This window comes from Hoplias malabaricus, chromosome 1 (assembly GCF_029633855.1).
Source record: "Hoplias malabaricus isolate fHopMal1 chromosome 1, fHopMal1.hap1, whole genome shotgun sequence".
NCBI lineage: Eukaryota > Metazoa > Chordata > Actinopteri > Characiformes > Erythrinidae > Hoplias > Hoplias malabaricus.
The window spans coordinates 75,468,430-75,493,182 of NC_089800.1; the positions used below are offsets into that span (position 1 = coordinate 75,468,430).

General features: G+C 42.5%; 1 long non-coding RNA gene across 1 annotated transcript; it reads right to left on the reverse strand.

Moving 5' to 3' along the window:
• Positions 1-17,505: 17,505 nt before the first annotated feature.
• Positions 17,506-18,392, reverse strand: LOC136696399 (uncharacterized). Its single transcript, XR_010802614.1, has 3 exons — positions 18,259-18,392; positions 18,070-18,156; positions 17,506-17,894 (listed from the first exon to the last, which is right to left on the reverse strand). It is a non-coding gene; the product is annotated as an uncharacterized lncRNA (long non-coding RNA).
• Positions 18,393-24,753: the final 6,361 nt, after the last annotated feature.

Consider the following 24,753-nt stretch of genomic DNA (forward strand, 5'->3'; position numbering starts at 1 on the left):
ACAGACAAGTTAAACTTCAGCCACGTACAAAACCAGTCGTTTTTTGTTTCTCATACATTGCACATTAAAAAACATGGGGCTTCTGAACATAAGCAAACCAGAGTGAACTGCGTTTCCCCACAATCCTAGACATTTTAAGGACAAATTCTAATGATACATTATTTTGGGTCTAGGGCAGCAATGACTGTTGTGTGTATATCAATGTACTGGTCAGCAACTGACCATATTACATATGTTCTTGGGTTTTCACTAGAATACTTTTTGTAGAATCACTGGTATGACCCCTAAGGACGCTATTGAGACCAAGTAGCAGGTCATGACCCCCAGGCTAAAAGCCCATCTTAGACAAACTATGTAAACTTATGCTGATCATAGACTAGAAGATATTGAAAAAAATTTAAAAGACTTTTAAAGGACAAAAAAATGCTTGACATGCTCTCACATCTAAACACAATGCGTTTTTAAACAGTTTTTAATTTGGCAAATTCTGGGGGTCTTATAGGGCCAGAATTTACATGAGCCAAGACTGAAAATCTGTGATAATTTTAAACCCATTTCATTTTATTAGAAAGTCCATATGAGAAATAACTTACTTCAGAATTTACACCAAGCAAATGGTGATGAAAGGAGCACATCACAACTCCAACAAATCTCTCTTGATTTGATTTAGAAATTAGTTTGTAACAGTGTATTTTCTTGAAAAGTTGTGTGGGGTAAAATGTTCATAATTTAATTTGATACATAATTACATTATTATCATCATCATCATCATCATTTTCTTCTCCGCTTCTCCACTTCAGGGTCGCGGTGGCAACAGGGCGAGCAAAGAAGCCCAGACGTCTCTGTCCCTTGCAACATCCACCAATTCCTCCTGGGGGATCCCAAGGCGTTCCCAGGACAGCCGGGAGATATAATCCCTCCAGCGTGTCCTGGGTCTACCCCGGGGCCTCCTTCCAGTTGGACGTGCCTGGTATACCTCCAGTGGGAGGCGTCCAGGAGGCATCCTGATCAAATGCCCAAACCACCTCAACTGACTTCTCTCAATGCGAAGGAGCAGCGACTCTACTCCGAGCTCCTCCCTAGTCACTGAGCTCCTCACCCGATCACGGAGAGTACGCCCAGCGACCCGTCGGAGAAAGCTCATTTCGGCCGCTTGTATCCGCGATCTTGTTCTTTCGGTCATTACCCAGAGCTCATGACCATAGGTGAGAGTGGGAACGTAGACTGACCGGTAAATTGAGAGCTTTGCTTTATGGCTCAGCTCTCTCTTCATCACAATGGTGCGGTACAGTGACCGCATTACTGCAGACGCTGCACCTATCCTACGGTCAATCTCACCATCCCTCTTCCCATCACTCGTGAACAAGAACCCGAGATACTTGAACTCCTTCACTTGGGGCAGGTTCTCACCCTTTACCTGAAGGGAGCATGCCATCTGTTTCCGGGAGATAACCATGGCCTCAGACTTGGAGGTGCTGATCCGCATACCGACCGCTTCACACTCGGCTGCAAACTGCTCAAGTGAACGCTGGAGGCCTCCGTGCGAAGAAGCCAGAAGAACAACATCGTCCGCAAAAAGCAGCGATGCCACCTCCCGAGATCCTCGACGGAAGCCCTCCTGCCCCAGGCTACGCCGTGCCACCCTGTCCATGAATATCAGGAACAGGAGTGGAGATAAGGCACAGCCCTGACGGAGTCCAATGCCCACACTGAACAAGCCTGACTTACTACCAAGGATGCGAACACAACTCAAACTCTGAGAGTACAAGGACCGTACGGCTCGCCGGAGCGACCCTGGCACCCCATACTCCTGGAGCACCTCCCACAGAATCTCTCGGGGAACACGGTCATATGCCTTCTCCAAATCCACAAAGCATGTGTAGAGTGGAGTAGCAAATTCCCACGCCCCCTCAATCATCTGTGCAAAAGTAAAGAGTTGGTCCACAGTTCCACGGCCAGGACGAAATCCGCACTGCTCCTCCAATATCCTAGGTTCGACTATCGGACGGATTCTCCTTTCCAGCACCTTGGCATAGACTTTCCCCGGGAGGCTGAGAAGTGTAATGCCACGATAATTGGCACACTTTCTCCGGTCCCCTTTTTTGAAAATAGGAACCACCACCCCGGTTTGCCAATCCAAAGGCACCGTTCCCGAGGTCCATGCGATATTGTATAGGCGTGTCATCCAAGACAGCCCCACAGTATCGAGTGCCTTCAGTAACTCTGGGCGAATCTCATCCACTCCTGGAGCTTTGCCACTGCGAAGCTTTTTCACCACCTCAGTGACTTCAGCCAAGGAAATGGAATCTGACCCCCCAGACACTTCTGGCCCTACCTCCTGTACAGGAGGCGTGTCTCTCGGGTTAAGGAGTTCCTCAAAGTGCTCCTTCCAACGCCCAACAATACGCTCAGTCGAGTTCAGAGTTTCACCATCCTTGCTGAGCACAGCTTGGACAGTGTCCCCCCTCCCCCTCCTGAGCTGTCGGAGTGTTTTCCAGAACCTCTTTGAGGCCGCCCGGAAGTCATTCTCCATGGCCTCTCCAAACTCCTCCCATGCTCTGGATTTTGCTTCAGCAACTGCCACAGCTGCAGCCTTTTTCGCCTGCCGGTACCCATCCGCAGAATCGGAAGTTCCCCGAGCTAGCCAATCTCGAAAAGCCTCCTTCTTCTGCTTGACAGCTTCCCTCACCCCTGGTGTCCACCAACGGGTTCTTGGGTTGCCGCCATAACAGGCACCAACAAGCTTTTGACCACAGCTACATGCAGCCGCTTCCACGATGGAGGTCCGGAACAGTGTCCATTCAGACTCCATTCCCCCTACCTCCTCCGGAACATGTGAGAAGTTCTCTCGGAGGTGAGAGTTGAAATCCATCCGGACAGAGTCATCTGCCAGCTTTTCCCAGCACACCCTCACAATACGTTTGGGTTTACCAGGTCTGTCCGGCAGCTTTCCCCGCCATCGGATCCAACTCACCACCAGATGGTGATCGGTTGACAGCTCAGCCCCTCTCTTTACCCGAGTGTTCAAAACATACGGCCTCAGGTCAGAAGACACAACCACAAAGTCGATCATTGACCTTTGGCCCAGAGTGCTCTGGTACCAAGTACACTTATGAGCAATCTTATGTTCGAACATGGTGTTCGTTATGGACAAACCATGGCTAGCACAGAAGTCCAACAACATCACACCACTCGGGTTTAGATCAGGCAGTCCGTTCCTCCCAATCACTCCTCTCCAGGTTTCCCAGTCATTGCCAACGTGAGCATTGAAGTCCCCCAGCAAAACAACAGAGTCAGTGCATGGAATCCCCTCTAGAACTCCAGTCACTGCCTCCAAGAAGGCCGAATACTCTGAGCTGCTGTTCGGTGCATACGCACACACAACAGTCAAAGTTTTCCTCTCTGCAAGCCGGAGCCGCATTGAGGCGACCCTCTCGTTTACTGGGACAAACTCCAGCTGTACAGGCGCCAGCCGGGGACTTGTGAGTATCCCCACACCCGCCCGGCGCCTCTCACCCTGTGCAACTCCTGAGTAAGAGAGAGACCAACCCCTATCGAGGAGTTTGGTTCCAGAGCCTACACTGTGTGTAGAGGTGAGCCCAACTATATCTAGCTGGTATCTCTCAACCTCACGCACCAGCTCTGGCTCTTTCCCCCCCAGTGAGGTTATGTTCCACGTACCAAGAACCAGTTTCCGCTGACAAGTTCCACGACGCCAGGGGCCCCCTTGCCCCCGCTCTGTGCCCGATGGGCATTGCACCGCACCCCTACTCTGGATCTTGCGGGTGGTGAGCCTACATGATCCTCCCACGTTGCCATTTCGGGCTGAGCCCGGCCGGGTTACGTGGGCTGCCCAGCCACCAGGCGCTCGCCGTCGGACACTACCCCCAGGCCTGGCTCCAGAGGTAGGTCCCGGTAACCCTTTCCCGGGCAGGGTACACTGAATTTTAATGTGTGTACTCATAGGAATGCTTTTGGATCATGTTTGTCTGGATCTTCACTCCAGACCTGTTCGCCATGGGAGACCCTACTGGGAGCTAACAGCTCCCGACGACATAGCCCTGGAGGTCATGAGACCACACAAGCCCTTCCGCCACGACAAGGCCCTGATCCAGGAAGGGATTACATTATTACATCATTGTAAATAGGTACATATTACATATGTAATATATATGTACAATATATATATATATATATGTGTGTGTGTGTGTGTGTCTGTCTGTCTGTCACATTTTTCACAATGTATATCAGTTTAGATACAATATCAAACATTCATTCATTCATTATCTGTAAGCGCTTATCCAGTTCAGGGTCACGGTGGGTCCAGAGCCTACCTGGAATCATCGGGCACAAGGCGGGAATACACCCTGGAGGGGGCCAATATCAAACATCTGACAATAAATTTAAGTCTTACACTCAGTTTAAGATTAATTGATTTGTTAATGCCTTTCCGGATATTTTAACAAATAAATGACTGAAAACTTATTTTAAACCTGAAATATGCATACTGCTACCATCCTACTAGAAAAAAAATGCTTAGGGGAATGAAGTTGTTCGTTGCTGATGGAAGACGTTTGGTGACAGGGTTTTAATAAGAGCTAAGAAAAGCTACTAAGGGTCTCAGTTCAGGGACATTATGGTTGTACTGTTGATTGACAGAAATATAAATACACTTGGTGGGGGGTGGGGGTTAAGAAAGCTGAAAGAGGGTTCAGTAATGACTTGGGAAGAATCCTTGGCACTGCTTTCATTATGACTAACACATTGCGGTTTTTGTTCCAGCCATGAACTTGCTGTGTCTAAATACAATTTTATGCTACGATTGGTGAGGGGGGCTTACCTCAGACTGCATCGGCTGACAGATTCACTGGGTTACAGACTGCCTGCTCACGCAACGTTTACAAAACCTAGGAAATATGTTCATAGTTGAGAATAATTTAATGCAGCGTTTTCCCATCTTAGTCCTTTTGACCTACCAACACACACACACGGGTTGTGAAATATGACCACCCAGCCATTTTCTATAGGCTGCATGTCAGAAAACATGGGATAAATTGAGCCATTCTGATTTTGTGCTGCTTTTAACGTAGAGTGAAGACATTTTAGGTTTCTCCTGCCTCCTCATCTGAGTCTCTCCAAGTAAAGCGCTGAACCCACATTCATGTAAGTAAACAATGGTGAGGTTAAATGTAGCAAAACAAATTAAGTGTGCAAGGAGATATAAGAATACTGATAAAAAATGGCAAAAATGAGAATGGAGATGAAAGAGAACCAACCCAAAATGACTTAACAACCACAGTTTATGCTCCTCACTCTCAGGTTGATATGGGGAACTGAGTTGTGGCTCATTCTTATATAAATGAACAGGTGCCGAAACAGGTCGTTCTGAAGCTGCCGTGTTGTTGGATCCTTGAGGTATTTTGACCAAATTATGTCTTGGCCATAGTGTGTAGCATAGTGTAGTGTGGTTACAAGACCTGGAATTCAAACCCTTATCTACTGCACAGAATGTGTTACAATCTGGACTACATATGATTTAATCTGATCCACAACATTTGTCCAAATGTTAAGTGAATTAAAAGGGGTTTGCCCGGAATGGTGGGTTGGAGCCCCACTAGGGGTGACTGTCTGTGAGGAGTTTGGAGTGTTCTCCCTGTGTCCGCGTGGGTTTCCTCCAGGCACCCCGGTTTCCTGCTACGGTCCAAAAACACACGTTGGTAGGTGGATTGACTACTCAAAAGTGTCCATAGGGGGGTGTGTAAGTGTGTGTGTGTGTGTCACCCTGCAAAGGACTCCTAGATACCCATAAATACATATTTTTCATTTTCATCTTCTTCTGGTGCTTGGACGTATAAATTCACACAGACACTAAATACCAAAAATCCCACAGCACACAAAGAAAACATATAAAAATAAAATCAATATTGCATGGCTCCTCTGACCCTGCAGCCATTGACCTGCAACCACAGCTCACCTGCACTTGTCTCACTCATTTCAAAGGGCCCCATTTATCCTCTAAGCTCCTCCATCTTTCCAGTTTGGGACCAATCATCAAAATCATCAAAAACCAATTAACACTGTGCACATGTATAAACTTAACATGTCTTAAACCCATGCTACTCTCATTTCCCCAACACACACACACATATATATATATATATATATATATATATATATATATTCACAAACATTTTATTTATATTAGTCTCCTTGCTTTTTACAGGTTTGAAGCCCCCACAACTGCGGATCATTCTGTGAGCAGGTATGCCCCACTGTGTTCATAAATTACATTGCAGGTGAGACTAAATTAGAAATTTTCAGAGACGGTTTCCTGCTCTTATCACGGTCCCAAAACCTAGTCACAGCTAGACAGCTGCTTGTTACAGAGAGATAGCGTCACGGCTTGTTCTGGATGCGGCCGGTGTTTACTCATTAACCTCAGCAGCTACCATCGCCTCCGCGTCAGGGCTATGAATTTTCCTCTTCCCGTTTTTATCGCGATTTTAATTATTTTTGCTCTGGAAGAATAGCGAGATAGACGGGAGTTGTGCTTGAGTTGCATCATGAGATTGCCTTAAAATGCTTCCTTAAAAATCAGCCAGATTAAGATGCCTCAGTAGAGTAAAAAATACAGCTTACGTGTCGGGAGCGCACACAATATGGCGTAAAATGCTCTCGTTTTGGGACAAATTAGTGATTGCAAGGCATGGTTGTTGGTTTTACTGCAAGGTTCCAAGAGAATCTGAACAGGCCTACATGGTGCTTCTCACAAGGGACCTAAACATTGTAGTTTATCTAACTACAAACCACCTGACGCAGTTCTCCAGAGGATTGAGAATTACCTGATGTGTTGAACCAAGTGTCAGATGAGGGGAATTACATGGTCTTACGAGCTCTTTAGAAAACGTAGGCCGCAATAAATCCCGTTTAATGTCATGCTTTTCTTTGGAGATAACACAAGCTGAGTGTACCAAAATGGTGCATCTTAAAATATTGCCTACACATTTTGGACCTGCTTATGATTGAGCGGGGCAATGCAGAATGGATTTTATGTTCTGCATTTTTCCAGAACCCAAAGAAGCCCCCCAGCACCACCACAACCAACCACCTACCCACACCTCCCTCCTTCTTATGTCCTTGAAATGATTTATACACCAGTAACTTGACTCATGAAATTGATGTGGCCCTCAGACCCTTTGTAGCATATGGTGTTCCCGCCGTTTGCAGTAAAACAGCCATTCGAGGTCTACAGACAGGGCAGTCCTTGCGTGACTGTGGGTTTTGGGGGTGTCCTGGGGATGGTGTGTGTTTGGAAGTGGGGGTGATTAGGGTAACTCTCCATTACAGATCACAGGGCACCTGGGAAAGCACTAGCTCCTCTGGAAATTACTGCTGCCGTGCGCACACAGCAGAAAGGGTCCGCTAAATTATAGAGGACTGAATGTAGGTTTTATGGCCCATATGATCCGCTAAAGTATGGCTAAAAACTGTGCGTTCAGTGCCAAACACTTAATTCTCGACACATGCACATTCTCACACCCCATCTCCATCATCAGCCCAAGCAGGAAAGGAGGCAGAAGTTTAAAAAAAAAAAGGGTGCTTTGGGGTGAAGGGTCAGAACTTAAGTAAAAGTACCCAAGCAGCTGAGGAGCTAATAAAAACCAGATAGAGCAGATTGGACCTCCCTTAGCAGACAAAAAACTGAGACAACATACAAGGCAGGATGGTGTGCCTTGATTAGAGTCTTAGTCTGAATTCCAGTATACCTGGAAAATATTCTCTCAGAGTGGAGGCATGTAATTTCAATAAATATTTACCAGTGAAGGTCCACTAAAAGTAAAGGTCTGATTACTGGGTGACTCATGTAGACTCCTCATTATCACGCTACTAAAGAGCTTGTAAATGTGTTGAATTAGTCTGATTTTCTCATTAACAGCTTTCATCAGATCATCAATAAATAAATTCCACACAGGCTTAAAGGCGTAGTTCATGATTGTAATCATAAAACACTTTTTACATCATTCAGACGTCTGAAGAATTTGCATGCTTTGTAAATCAGTTTTACAAAGCTCTGGTGTCTGTAAATGAATAAAAAGACACACTGGCTTAGTCTACAAGATGGGCCATTTATATGGATACACCTAAATAAAATGAGAATGGTTGGTGATATTAACTTCCTGTTTGTGGCACATTAGTGTATGGGAGGGGGGAAACTTCAAGATGGGTGGTGACCATGGCGGTCATTTTGAAGTTGGCCATTTTGGATCCAACTTTTGTTTATTCGATGGGAAGAGGGTCATGTGACACAACAAACTTATTGGGAATTTCACAAGAAAAACAATGGTTTGATGGTTTTAACATAACTTTATTCTTTCATGATTTATTTACAAGTTACTGACCACTTATAAAATGTGTTCAAAGTGCTGCCCATTGTGTTAGATTGCCTCTGCTTTCTTTTCACTGTGTGTTAGCTCTCATCCTTAGCTGGACCCACAGAGGGTCCAGAAAGTAATTGCAGGCTTTAGTAAGAGAGCTTGTTGGGAAGGAAGGTGTTTCAGGAACATGTAAATGTGTTAGATCCCCTTAGCTCTTCTCACGTCAGGGCCTGAGCCACAGGGGTTCTGCCCCTCTCAGACTGTCACTAAACGGGGGTCCCAGGTCCTACTGGGACTATAGGGTCAAGCAATAATGCCATAACCTCTCAACTCACCTACTCCACCCACCAACATCGGTCACACTCTTTATAAATGTATAATATTTAGGTCCAACACCACATTTGTAGGTGAATTGGCTGTTCATAATTGTCTATCGGTGTACATGTATGAGTGGGTTGTGAGTGTGATTCTCTGTAATGGACTCAAGCCCTGTCCAGGGTATGTTCTTGCCTTACGCTTATAGATTCCAGGGCTCAGTTCCTCCCAACGACACTGAAATTAAAAAAGCAGCTACGGAAAATTAATGAATGAAACACTTGCAATGGTCTTCTGCTCTGCCATCCTTGGATTTTGCCAAACTTGTTCTTGTCAATTTTGTGATTTAGCACTAGCACGTATATTAACCTTCTGCTTTATTTAGCAACCCCGGCACAAGCTTTGACATTAGCCTGTTCCTATTTTATTTAGCACTAGAAGCAGCACCAGCTCTAACATTAGTCATTTCCTTTCTTGTTTTGCTTTAGCACTAGCATTTCATCAGCATTTAATTTTAATGTTTCACATAACAGTGTAAACACTGCTCTCACCTTTGTGATCTGAACCTGAGCTATTAATTAAAGATATTATTCCATTATCTTGCTTTTCATCCATCTATCCATTATCTGTAACCTCTTATCCAATTTAGGGTCACGGTGGGTCCTACCTGGAATCATTGGGCGCAAGGCGGGACTACACCCTGGAGGGGGTACCAGTCCTTCACAGAGCAACACACACTCACATATTCACTCACACACTCCCACCTACGGTCACTTTTGAGTCGCCGAGCCACCTACCAATGTATGTTTTTGGACTGTGGGAGGAAACCGGAGCACCCGGAGGAAACCCACGTGGACACAGGGAGAACACACCAACTCCTCACAGACAGTCACCTGGAGCAGGAATCGAACCACAACCTCCAGGTCCATGGAGCTGTGTAACTAGTAAAGCTAATGTCCTCTTATACTAATACTGTAATGTCCCTCGTCATTAAGTGACACACTCTGAGCTGTGTGTATTTGAAAAAATCTATTAGAAATTTTCAGCCAAAAGTTGGCAAACAATATTTGTTTATTAAAGTCTAAATAGTTTTTTTTTTCTTTACGTTTTTCAGTAAAGTGTAACCCTGAAGAAACAAACTGCATTTTTGTGCCTTACTTGACCAGTGTCTGCTCCATGGAGTGTGTCCTCCTTTTGTGGGTGCCCTAGTTTATCTGTTTCATAACATGAAGACTTATCACATAAGGGAAATGACTAATTATGTGTGGTTTTTGTTTGAAGATCAATTCTTAGTGTTTCTCAGTATTCTACGTATTTTATTATCAATCTACTCATCCCTACTTTGGAGCTGGATACCAGGACTCACATTGAGGACCACCAGACAAGTGAGTGCTCAAAGGATTTTTAGTGGTAAAGAGGGGCTTTCACATTGCTCTGTAATGTCCCTCATTCTCTTTTACGGCTGTCATTCGGATGTGGCTGTAAGTGGCTGCGGGGCATTGTCGTGAAGCATGCGATGGAGAGGTTTGAAAGTGGTCTATGGAAAGCCCTGCTATTTGCGGTTGCAGACAGCTCATCCTGAACGCATCAATCTTTTTCCATAGGTTTTTCAAGGCCTGTAGGTGGTTGTGCAAATGCATGTTTTTTTTTTTCAAACCAGCACTGGTCTAGACAACTTTGAAACCTCTGTCATTTACATATTTCAAGACAAAAGTCTAAGTTCATTTACAGTATTCATATTTCAATATGATGTTGTTTAAGAACTAGAAGAAGTATCCTGAAATAAGCAGTCAAAGCATAAGGTCATAAGCAGGGTTTTTGGGCTGGGTATTACTTCTGCATAAGCAGTTCTGGTGAGAAGAGTTTAATCAACGACCCAGGAAACAGAAAAGGTGTCATCTGTGTCCCACAAACATTACATTTGCAAAGGGTACTTTTACCACACTTACAAATCAGCATTTCTGACCCGTCCCAGCTCACTCCAACCACTCTTAGAATAGAATCATTAAAATGCGTCAAAAAAGTTTGCATTAAAATGTGAATCAATTGCATTAAAACTGGAAGCATTATGTGTTACATACTGGCTTCTTAGTTATGTTTCCTTTACACTTTAAATGTGGAAAATTAGATGAAAATGGGAAAAGGTTAAACATCTTTTAATTGTCATTATACAGCTGTACAAAGAAGAATAAGCTAATATTAGCTATCTTATCTAAATATATTTAATGCCATTTTACTATACTGTTGCACGAATGGTTTCTTGGGAGCTGAAACTCGGGTTAACCACCTACTTTGGGAGCTCACGTTGTCTTGTGTATTCCACTGCATTTGAAAAGGAAGCGGTGTCTGCTCTCTCTTCCTCATGGACTGTGGCTGCTTCTGGGACTAACATTGTGCTTTTTATGAGTTAATTGCTGGGTTGAGACGCACGGACACACAAGGCACTGCACCAGGAGCGTTGTTTCTGTCTCAATATTCTAAATTCAAATATACAAAACAAATCCTTTGTTGTACTGTTTCAATAAAGAACATGTCTTTTAGTGTCCAAAGATGGGACAATTACATATTATACAGGACAGCTAATTTGGTGTGGGCTAAATTTTAGGGCGGCTATAAGCAGGTCTAACAACGACACTGCTCCACCCTCATTTTTCATGCCAATTCCTGGGATTGAATCAGCAACCTTTCAGGCCCAAGGCTCAAGCTACCCAGATAGCAGACACATTTGGGCCAAATCTCATTTTTGGCACTTATGGCTTGTTTACAGCACTGGTAGTTGTTGTGTGGGCCAGACATGGGCCAAATGTCTAGAGCAAGGTTTGACTTGGGTTATGGAACGTGTTGTGTGTTCCAGATGTGGGCCAAATGTCAACTAGGCCCAAATTTGTTCAAGAATACACTTGGTGATTATATAACACTGTGTAAAGACTGAACATCTCGGTCAAATTTGTGCACCTTAAAATAACAAAAGTTACTTATTTTATTTTTTAAGGGGTCCCTACAAAAGTTGGACAGTGTATTTTGAACATGAACATGCAGTTCCAAAAGCTAAATTGTACCTTAGTAGTGGAATCCCCATATTCATAGAACTCCTACATGCGTGTGTGTGTGTGTATTTGTCCTCAGCTGACAGTGTGTGGTTCCTGTTCGCGTGCAGTCGTAAACTACAGGAAGAGCCGAGGTCCAGAGTTCAGTCAGACAGGGTCAAGGGTTAATGCACACCACTACTGAGTGTGTGGGTCATTTTTATCGCAGTAGTGTGACCATGATGGATGGCTCTTCACTCCCCACTCAACCACTAGCTCCAGACGAGCTTAAAGAGTTATACCACACCACCTGTGCACCCTTTCCCACACACTTCATTATCACATGCACATAAAGTACACAAAGATCTAACCATGATATGTCTGAAGTTTGTTTGCTGGCTGTGATTTAGTGATACTATATTAATGATGTGTTTTCTTTTATTCATTCATTCACCTTCTGTAACTATTTCATCCTAAATAGGCTGCAATAGGTGCAAGGCAGTCAAACACCCTGGAGAGGGCGCCAGGCCATCACAGGGCAACAACCACTCACTTAGTCACTCAAACACTCACACATGTAGACAGCTTCACATACTCATCCAGTCACACACATAGGCTTGTGGACAGTTTCACACGCCCACCCAGTCACTCACACACTCACACTTGTGGACAGTTTCACACTCTCACCCAGTCACTCACACATGCACTCACACATGTAGACAGTTTCACATACTCATCCAGTCACACACACAGGCTTGTGGACAGTTTCACACACTCACCCAGTCACTCAAACACTCACACACTCACCCAGTCATTCACACACTCACACTTGTGGAAAGATCCACACACTCACCCATGTACTCACACTTGTGGACACTTTTACACACTCACCCAGTCACTCACACATGTGGACAGTTTCACATACTCACCCATGCACTCACACTTGTGGACACTTTTACACACTCACCCAGTCACTCACACATGTAGACAGTTTCACATACTCATCCAGTCACACACATAGGCTTGTGGACAGTTTCACACGCTCACCCAGTCACTCACACACTCACACTTGTGGACAGATTCACACACTCACAAACTCATTCACACACTCACACTTGTGGACAGATTCACACACTCACCAATGCACTCACACTTGTGGACAGTTTTACACACTCACACACTCGCACAAATGTGTTTTTTCTTTTGGACAGAGGGAAGAAATTTGTGCACTTGGAGGAAACCCACACAGACACAGGGAGAACACACCAAATCCCTCACAGACAGTGACTCAAGGAAATGATTGAACCAGCAGCACAGTTATTATATATATTTATATATTTTGGATGTTTGGATGTATTTGTAAGTTTTCATAACATCATAATAGACAAATAAAGAGTATGGAGCCTTAATTCTATATATATATATATATATATATATTTGTCTATTATGATGTTATGAAAACATACAAATACAAAAACATACAAATAGACCCATTTTCCAGTAGCATTAACATTAAAGACTACTGCTTTACATTGTACACACTACTGTGTCCACCCCATGCTTCCCTCTCAGCCCCCAGATACCCTCCTGCCCTGAGCTCCTCCTCACCCCTTCCCCCTTCTCGTGCCTGGTCCGAAAGCAGGCTGCAAACAGGCAAGGAGCCAAAGCAAATAAAGCATCAGCACGCTGCCTAACGAGGGCGTGAAGGGGTCAGAGGGGAGCTCAGTGGGGGAGAGCAGGAGGTGACAGAGAGGAGGGACTCAGTCACGCAAACACAACAGGAGCCGTCACAACTGGCCCTGGCCTTCTCACGCAGGGGCCCAGACATGGTGTCTTGTCATGCAACAGCCGTCCCATCAAAGCCCATTAGCGCTGACGATCAGGCGATAAGGCCAGAGGAGGAAGACCAGCACAATCCCACCCACACTCGCTCCCCCCTCACTGCCTGTATTACAATGATAACCCAAATCAAGATTTCAGTTTCACATGCACTGGGGAGGAGGTTTCCCCCACGTCTACAAGTCTACACTTCAGAATATTATGACCACCTACTTGTTTCTACGCTCAATGTTCATTCTCTCAGCTCCACTGACCATACAGGAGCATTTTGTAGCTCTACAATTAAAGACTGTTGTCCATATTTTGAGAAAATAATTGGTCTTGGCCTGAGGAAAAATATCTCAAAAATAGTAACTTTATAGGAAACTTTATAAGAAAAAAACAAGAGAATGAGCCATTTAAAAAATATATACATCAGACTGAACCTAAATATATAAAGTACTTTGTTTGCTACAGGTACTAAATAGCACTGAATAGACGTGTAACTACACTCTTTGTCCATTGTATCTGCATACTTTCTTATGATTTTGGGGGTTGGGTCATTCTCAGTGCTGCAGTGACAACGACATGGTGGCATGACAGGATCAGACACAACAGTGCTGCTCAAGTTTTTAAACACCAGTAATTTTCCACTTTATTAGACAGACCTACCTCATTGGCCCACCTTGTAGATGTAATGTCCAAGACATTTGTTGCTGCACAGTTTGTGCTGGTTGTACCTTTGTCCTTTATCACACTGCTGGCTGTAGAGATTTGGTTGGAAGTCTATTCTCAGTCCAGCACTGATACTGAAGGCCTTAAAAACCCTAGGAGCCCTGCTGTTTTCAATGTATAAAGCATTATTTTATACTAATACACTGTGACATGCTTTGGTCAAAATACCCCAAGGTTCAAACACCACAGCAGCATTCTCAGTTTCCACCACAGTTTCAGCGCCTGTTCCTTTAAACGAGAATAAGCCAAAGCTCTTTTCAGTACAAGAGTGCAGGAGTGAGGAACGAGGAGCAAAAGCTCTGGATTTTAGGCATTATTCGCTTTCTTCTCTTCTCCATTTTCATTTTTGATTTAGTGCTATGACGGGAGGCACTCCAATGACGAGACGGGACAATTCTAAACTGCACTCAATGGATAAAATATGAAATTTGTATTTATTTGTACAACAAAATAGCAGTAAACACACACACTAGTGCAATAGGGGCAATGAGCACACACACAAAGAGTGGCGGGTAGCCATCTCCAGCACCCAGGGAGCAGTTAGGTGTTAGGTAGCTTGCTCAATGACATTTCAGGTATAGACTGAGGGAGGAGGACAGTGCTGTTCCTTCACTCCCGCAGGCCCTATTTTTCCTGCTGGTGGGGATTTAATTAGTGACCCTCCAGTCCAAAGCCTGCTTATCTACCCATTATGACATGGCAGCTCCCAGGTAGATGCAGCACAATATCATCCATCCATTATCTGTAAGTGCTTATCCAGTTCAGGGTCGCGGTGGGTCTAGAGCCTACCTGGAATTATTGGGCGCAAGGCAGGAATACACCCTGGAGGGGGCGCCAGTCCTTCACAGGGCAACACACACACACTCACACATTCACTCACACACTCACACCTACGGACACTTTTGAGTCGCCAATCCACCTACTAACGTGTTTTTGGAGCACAATATCACACAGATTTATTTTGTCCCACATTTTCTGACATAGGCAGCCTACAGAAAATTAACTGGCTTGTCATACTGTCACAGTGTATTAGTTGAGAGGCTCCAAATCCCCAAATTAATGTGCACAAGCACTGAACAAGTGATTCTTTCATAATTTTTTCCTGTTTAAATGGAATAACTAAACAATATGCCTAGAATTTAAGGGGTTAATCTTCTATTTACATTTTATTTCCTTTCTTTTGGGTGAAGTGTGCGAAGGAAAACCCCTTCCATACAAAGAAATAAAGACTTTCAGAGAAAAAAGTATAGGTGGTCTCCACCAGATGGTATGTACACCAAGTATTATGGCCTCCAATACACACATATGGAATACATTGTGGAAGGTAGCTATTCTCTTTGGAGCCTGCTCTTTCAATCTGGGAATGTTGAGGTTCAATATTCCAGAACACTAATGATCCCTCTATAATTATAAAATAAAGATATTCATATCTAGTCTTATCTAGTTTAATATAATCACATGGATAGTCACTAGGGCGGCACGGTGGCGCAGCAGGTAGTCTCGCAGTCACACAGCTCCAGGGGCCTGGAGGTTGTGGGTTCGATTCCCGCTCCGGGTGACTGTCTGTGAGAAGTTGGTGTGTTCTCCCCGTGTTCGCGTGGGTTTCCTCCGGGTACTCCGGTTTCCTCCCACAGTCCAAAAACACACGTTGCAGGTGGATTGGCGACTCGAAAGTGTCCGTAGGTGTAAATGTGTGTGTGTGTGTGTCTGTGTTGCCCTGTGAAGGACTGGTGCCCCCTCCAGGGTGTATTCCTGCCTTGCGCCCGATGATTCCAGGTAGGCTCTGGACCCCCCGCGACCCTAAATTGGATAAGTGGTTACAGATAATGGATGGATGGATGGATGGATGGATGGATAGTCACTGCTGTGTCTGATCCACTCATACCGCCTGATACCGCCTGAACACCAATAACAGACCACCACCACTTCAGTGTCACTGTAGAGCAACAATATGCAGAGCCACAAATACATTACATACTGTAATTTCAAAACTACAAGTGCACTGGTATTTTTGCATTTTGAAAACCTATACAATGAAAACTTGTCAGTTCACCCGTTATATGTGTAAGCTCAGCTATTTTAAGATGCACACATTGCTGACACAGTTCCTTTCATTCCCATTTGGGGTGGAAAATAGGGCACAACATCCTACATGAGGAGGCATTGACCTCTAATGCCCCCCTTAGCAACATCACTGAGTGGAACTGAATTCTGTGTGAGAGAGCAACATCCAGTTCTTTTTGGATTAGTTGGAGTTGTGTTTCTGATCCAGAACTAATAATCCAGCATCAGTTCCTGATCTTCCTAAGCGTATGCAGCTGAATTGTATCAAATTTTCACAGCAATGTTCCTAGCTCCTGTGTAAATCCTTCCCAGAAAACAGAAACATCTGCAACTTCCTGGAGGTTGTGGGTTCAAGTCCCGCTACGGGTGACTGTCTGTGAGGAGTTTGGTGTGTTCTCCCTGTGTCTGTGTGTGTTTCCTCCGGGTGCTCCGGTTTCCTCCCATGGTCGAAAAAACACACATTGGTAGGTGGATTGGCGACTCAAAGGGTCCGTAGGTGGGAGTGAATGTGTGTATGTTGCCCTGTGAAGGACTGGTGCCCCCTCCAGGGTGGATTCCTGTCTTGCGCCCAATGATTCCGGGTAGGCTCCTGACCCACCGCGACCCTGAACAGGATAAGCGGTTACAGATAATGAATGAATGAGTAACATGCAGTTTGGTTGTGCAGTGACAGAATCCAGGACCAGTGGAGTTGTTAGACCTGTATTAGGTGGGCTATACCCCCCATAAATGTCTTTAATCCCCTCCCCATCCAATAAGCTGTCCCATAAAATACGGAATTGTCCCATATTCGGATGCTAAAAGAGGCGAACCAATAAGGGATACGATTTCTGTGTTGCATGTGATTTTTGCTGGATGTGTCAGGGTCAACCTGCTAGAGTTGTCGTACAGTGGATATTAGTAGACCTGCCTACACAGGGCCTCCAACATCATTAGAAATAAATTTATTTGGCTTTCTCTCTGTGATTAGAGAGGTAAATGACACCAGCCTGAATATTTAATGATAATTTCAGGGTTGTTTATTTGTGGATGAACATAAGAGATGAGGTAATTTCTCTGAAACAGGTGGTATATAGGAGTTTCAGCTCCCAAGAAACCATGCATTGAACAGTTCAATAAAATGATATTAAATATAATTGAATTAGCCTAACATTCAGAGATCTCTAGTGACGTCTCTGTCAGGCACCATAACGTAACATCAAGATATTATTGATCTACTGAGTCCAATATTCATACACTACAATACAGTAAGCATAGTCCACCAATACCATAGAAAACTAGTAACAAAAAACAAGAAGGCAAAAGGAACCAGTTACAAACAATTACCTTCAAACTCATTCTAATGAAATGCTAAAAAATCCTTTTGTCCATTTATCCATTGTATCTTCATTCACGGGTATATTATCATGGCAAATAGGAATAAAGCACCCCTCTCCAGACAGGCAATCTTGAATGTGCCAGAAAAAGGGGCCTATTGTTCTTTCTCACGATGTTTGCTTTGGTGTCGTTCCATCAGTCCTTCCTCCACCCTCTCCATTCTCAACAAGAGGAATGCAGCCTGCTTTAAAAGTAAATAAAGAAAAGAATCAGTAGAATGTTAATGTATTAATAAGCATTATTTTAGCATTAAATATATTAGAAAATATCATATTTTTAAAAGAGGACATGAAGATTTATGCTGCACACAAGATATCCATTTAAATTATGATCACAATTTCAAACAAATGGGTATTTACCAGATTGTAAGTATGGATTCATCAGCAGACATTCAACTGTACACAAAGCTTATACAATCTCCATAGCAGGAGCAGCTGTACACGAACCTAAATTTGTAAAAAGTCTAAGTGTTAGAAAGAAAAATTGTGGAATCGGAAAATTAATATTAATAAATAACAGCATGATTCTCATTTCCCACTGATACATACAATTAAGCCAAGTGTGGTGCAGCATTAGTCCATGTCACCAGTAAACCACCGGGTCAGTATCTGGTAATGCCTGTGGTGAGACATGTCAGATCTGGGTAGTCTCCTTCTCTGGTGAGCTAAACTCTTCATTGGCGGTGCGTTAACAGCAACTATAAAAGAGCTGGTGGGTTGGCCTCACATGTCTTGGAGGAATCATATGCAGCCCCACATCTTCCACAGGCTGGAAGCACTGTGTATGATCTAGGGAGATTAACTAATGGGTGGAATTTGGAGATGACTAATTACTGGGGAGGAATCATGGCAAAGACTTGAAGATAAACAAAAAAGGAGCCTTTTATTTTCAAAGTGTAGATTCCAGGCTCATTCTCCCTGATAATTTGGGCCTAAGGAAAATACAACAAAGAAATAAAAGTGGAAAACAGATAATGCGACATATTGTGATACACCTTATCTTTTGAGCTGGCATGGGCTGTGTGAAACAGCTGCAACAAAAAAACATAAGGCCACATCTGAACGTCGTCCAAGAACAGCAGATGCTATCATTCTCTGGCTACTGAGCGTGCTGTCTTAGACATACAGTAAATATTGCTAAGCGTGTGTCTGTCTGGCAAAGGGGATGTACTTCATGTGTTTATATTAGCTCAGTGCTACATGACCAAATGCCTTATAAAGAGAAATTCCCCTGTTGACCTCTACTGAATCCATCCAAATTGCCAAAAAGAGACATTAAAAAAAGAGGCTTTGGTTAATATTTATATCTATGCAGAGCACTGGGGAAATTACGACAGTTTTAGGGCCACAGCGTTGAAAAAAAACAAAAAAAAAAAACAAGATTCCGAGGTTAAAGTCAGAATTCCAAGAAAAAAACTCGGAATAATTCTGAGAAAAAACTCGGAATAATTCTGAGAAAAAACTCTGAATAATTCTGGGAAAAAAACTCGGAATAAATCTGAGAAAAAACTCGGAATAATTCTGAGAAAAAACTCGGAATAATTCTGAGAAAAAACTCTGAATAATTCTGGGAAAAAAACTCGGAATAATTCTGAGAAAAAATTCGGAATAATTCTGAGAGAAAATCTTGGAATAATTCGCTGCGTTTAATGGAGCAGACACAGTGTAACTGTGGAATGCAGTGTGTTGCTTTAGTCATGCTATGTTAAATATTTCAGGAATAAACAGTTACACTGTGTCTGCTCTATTATATGCAGCGAATTATTCCGAGATTTTTTCTCAAAATTATTCCGAGATTTTTCTCAGAATTATTCCGAAGTTTTTTCTCAGAATTATTCCGAGTTTTTTTCCCAGAATTATTCAGAGTTTTTTCTCAGAATTATTCCGAGTTTTTTCTCAGAATTATTCCGAGTTTTTTCTCAGATTTATTCCGAGTTTTTTTCCCAGAATTATTCAGAGTTTTTTCTCAGAATTATTCCGAGTTTTTTCTCAGAATTATTCAGAGTTTTTTTCTTGGAATTCTGACTTTAACCTCGGAATCTTGTTTTTTTTTTTTGTTTTTTTTCAACGCTGTGGTCCTAAAACTCCGTCGTAATGAAGCGAAGATGTAACATTTTTAAAATTGTTGTACAACCCTGTCTCTTATCCTGTACAGGTGCAGCTCTTCCATTCATAATAAAACAAAAACATTTGAGGCCAAGGGTGTACGTAGAATTAGGTCCCGGTGACTACGTACTTAATTTTTCCTAGCGGTAATTTTGAACAGAAACTACAATACGGTACGTCAGTGTCTAGTCAATGTATTTTGTCCACAAAGGGTTAATATCTTGTTTTGTAATCCGAGCCCGCCCCCCGAACCCACACTAGCAGGATTGTTTTGCCATTCTTCGCTAAGGTGTGAGAGGCTGTGGCTTCACGAGGCAAAGCGCTGTAAACACGAGTCCGAGTGATCGACACCGTCCACATTGTGTCTCGTATTAACTGAATAAGGAACAGTGTTTTTTATTTTTATATGAGGTACGATTCCGTAGCCTATTATATGGAACTAGTGGCAACCCCAGTGTGTGTGTGTGTGTGTGTGTTCAGTCAGGATGGCATCCAAAAAAGAAAGGTGTTTATTATGGTAAGAAAACTGTTGGTCCAAGACACACACACACGCACACTGTTCAGGCCACGTCTGAAGCCACTCGGTTTTAAAGTGACAGTGCACTTAAACATCACAAAAATTAGTCAGACTGTTAACATTTATAAAACAAATTCCATGGATCATATATAATACAAACAAAGAATACCAAATATACAACTATCGTACGTGACTGAAAATTTGGCTCAGATGCAATTGATTAAATGTAAATGCAGATCTTAAAATGAACGATTGTGGGGAAAGGCTGTTCTCTCTGGTTTGTTTACATTCAGAAGCTCCGCAAATTTTAAAGTGGAACGGTATGTATACAAGATGTGACTGTATGTGGCCGAAGTTTACCTTGTCTGTAAGTTTTATTCACTCTTTCAATGAGCACAGAAAGTAATTTGTAACTTGAATTGTTTAGTTTTTTAGCACTTTCGCTGTGTGTTTACATTCAAGCAGTTAGCAGCATCCTGAATTTAGTGTGGGTTTCATATGTAAATAATCTAAAACAGCAACAATTAGTCCATTTAACATATAACTATTTTATGGATCAGGAATAAAGCAATATCATCACCTCTTTTCATGATTGTCAACATTTGGGAGTCTCGTTGCCATTTCTGTTCCATGAGCAGAGAGAGAGGAAGTCTAGCATGTTTGTCCAAGCCACGTTGTTATTTTACTTGTTTACTGACACTGGGGCTTTGTAAATATATTAGACCAGTTTCCAGTGAGCAGACAGACTGGAGAGGTAGCAAATGATGAGGAACCCCTGGACCCTAGAGCTGTGTGACAGTGGCCGTACCTGTTACACCACCATTCCCACCATCTTGTAGTCACCCAAAGCCAAAAGTGCAAATACCATTTGAAGGTAAATTACAAACTGCAAAAATTTTATTTTTTCCTAACTAAAAATTGATGTTTCCTTCAAAAGCAAATGGAAAGACAGTGCAAATAAATAGGATAAGATTTGTTATGATTTTGTGCTGCATCTTCATAGATAGCAGACACTTCAGGATTGTCCCTTCTCTCCAGTCACAGCAATGGGCCCCCACTTATAAAACTGCGGAGAGAAGGTTAAATGGAGAAAAACAAACTAAAGGAGTGCTGAGAAATAAGAGTACTGATTAATTAAAAAAAAGTGCTGTGTTGTTTGATCTTTGTGCTATTTTGACCAAAGCATGTCATGGATGTTTTATTAAGACCCCTAGAGAACTGTGGAAAGGGGTAATATATATCTCCTTCAAAGCTGTCACACTCTCTTGGGTTGTGTTAATAATACATTAAAGACATGCACATACTCTAGGTTCATATTTGGATAACCAGCCTAGCTGCTGAGAGACAGGAGGCTGACGGTTGAGCACTTGATCTGACTGATGACTGGGATTTCTCAAATACTTTGGGATGCGTGCAGTCAGTGTGCGTCTGTGTATTTACCGGCAGCTGTTATCCACATAGAGAACTCAAATGGCATGTTTCCCCCATTATCTTCCCCACAACATGGCTGTGGTGAATCAGTGGCAAGAAATCATGAGAGAAATATGACAGACAGGCAGGATGTTGTCACTGGTCATCTTTTATTTTCAGATTACTGGAGTAATTGCACGGCAGGCAAGCTGCTTTTATCACGCAGGTTTTGTGCATGAACTAGGGTTAGCTTACCATACATTATATGATCAAAAATGGACGGGCGAGTTAAACGCCTCTTCTAATAAGTGATTCAACTATTTTTAGGTGTCTTTGTCTCTACTGACGGTGTCCCTACAGAGACGTATTGAAGCAGCTGCGCATGAACCCATGGTCACCATGCTCAGGACTTAGAAATATTGTTCAATATGTAGTTCAGAGGCCTTCAGATCTGGACCTTGGATCCAGGTTCCAGGCCATGATTTTAACGGCCAAATGCAAAAGCCAGGTAAGGGTGAGTCCCATTTCTTATTTTTACACCTACCCCTTGTTTTCAAGTGTTGTCTTTCCTCTTAGAACTGTATTACATGCTATAGTGGTTAAAATACTCCCCTACAGAACAGGACCAGCCTTCAAGAGCCTGATACATCATCAGAAAACAAAAAAATAGCAGTGCTTCAGCTGTGCCGCTGGACTGTATGGTAGTTACATTTAGGGCACCAAAAGCATTTAAGCCTTCAAAAGAATTCCACAATAATATATTATCCACCACCCCTAACTCTCTGTGATATGAAGCTAAATTCAGCTGCTCATTAGTTTAGTTGGCTTTTTGTTCTAAACTTACAGTTCCACTTTGAATGCGACAGCAACCACCATCACTACAATGTAATTGCTTCAGCATTTAAGGTGGACTGGAAAGCAAACTATTAGCTGTGTTTTATGATTGTTATAAAGTAAAGGGACATAATGCACTAAAACTACATTAAACAAGAGGTAATAAAATGTTTTAATACAATGTTGTTTTTTGTTGTTTTTTTTGGATTAAAAATCCTGACATTACATTACTGACTGACATTACAGTATTATTTTTGGCAGTTGTAAATTTTACATTCTCCAGGGACCTGGAGTTTCTGGGTTCAAGTCTTGCCCTGGGAGACTGTCTGTAAGGAGCTGTGAGGTGTGTTCTCCCAGTGTCCGCGTGGGTTTCCTCCGTTTGCTCCGGTTTCCTTCCACAGTCCAAAAACACACGTTGGTAGGTGGACTGGCGACTCAAAAGTGTCCATAGGAGTGAGTGTGTAAGTGAATGTGGGCATGTGTGTGTGCACAAAATAATAGTCCCATTGCAACCCAAAATCAAAAAGTCTCAAAGACAGAGAACAACTAAGAAATAATGCATTTTTACAGTAAGGAGATGTAAAAAATTGTGTTCTTGCTGATAAAAGTATTTACGGTATTTCACTGTTACAGAAACTGTTTTCAACCTTTTTAGAGTTAACAGTCATTTACTGTCATAGTTTTACAGTTTTTCACCTGACATTTCTTTACAGTATAGCACATCTCATCCATTGAGTTTGTTAATAAAATATATAGCTTTTCCAGATAATAATGGTGGTTGCTTTTGCTTTATGTAACCTGGCAGTGGTAAACTCCAGGATAAGAATATCCAAAAAGAGTGCCAAAAATAAAGAAATGGTACTTGTGGTTCAAACCATCATTTTAGGATGGATTTCTTAGAGGCTGTAAAGGCTGCCGTCAAATTTTTTTCTGTTGTTGTCCAAGAGTTATATTAGAGTCATCCCCTAACAAAAGCAAGATTGGACACAATGGAATATTAACCTCCAGACACTCTGACATTAATGTTACATAAAGAGGTAATATCAGGGCAACGCATAAGCATGTTATCTCCAACATTACTCTAGGTACATCTATTACATATTATTACTAGATATTTTTGTCAAATAAGCATGACAAGGTGTTACATATAATCTGTGTGCTAGCTTAAAATTAATCGATTGAGAAGTAATTTTTGTAGAAGAAAAGATATGTGCCAGATAGTGTCCCAGTTCAGAGTAACATTAAGAGTTTGAAATTCCTTGTTCCAAAGTAACGCAGCCTAAGCTAGAACAATGTGTTCTGTTGAGCAGTTGTAATGATTAAGTTGGACAAGCAAGGGGTGATGCTTCAGATGAGAGTCCCAACAGGAATGGAATGCCAAAAGCTTGAAGAGCAGTACACAGTCTTAAATACAAATGTAAGGTGCCAGGGAGGGAATATAAATGACATAAATCCTGGAAGGAGCGTAATCTACTTGCATCAGAAATATCATTCAATGTGTTAACATTTCTAGCAGCCCAGGTTTGAGTTCAGCTATTTCTTTACTCCTCAGTAAATGATATATGGAACTAATCAAGTGATTGCAGCATAAACTGATTGTCATTTTAATCTAAAATAATTTGGTTTCCAGTGTGGTTAGAAACAAGGGGAAATGGAGAGTGGGCGTGAGGACAGGGATTTGAAATGGTATTTGTTTACTACCACATATTGGGTCATACCGGAGGAAGAGTTTAGGCATAAGGATACGGTTCATTAAAAATCATGTCAAATGGAATAGAATAAGTAAAACATAATACAGACTGACTTTTAAAACAGAGGGAGGATTTTATCTCTAAGCAACAACTAAGGGAATGTGTGTGAGGGGATGTTTCCTACTAATTTCTATCACCTTTGAATTAATGTCATGATGTATCATTTAAGATCCATTTATTCATTCATATTCTGTAACCAGCTCTTCCTGATCAGGGTCACGGTGGAACAGGAGCCTGTCTGGAATTAAGGGCATCATTCACTCAAATCAACAGTCACACATGCATACCTGTGGACAATTTGGAACAATTCAGCTACATACATGTGTTTTATTATTATTATTATTATTGTTACACTTATATAGCGCCTTTCTAGACACCCAAGGACGCTTTACAATCTACACTGCTCAGAACGCTCAATTCACACAC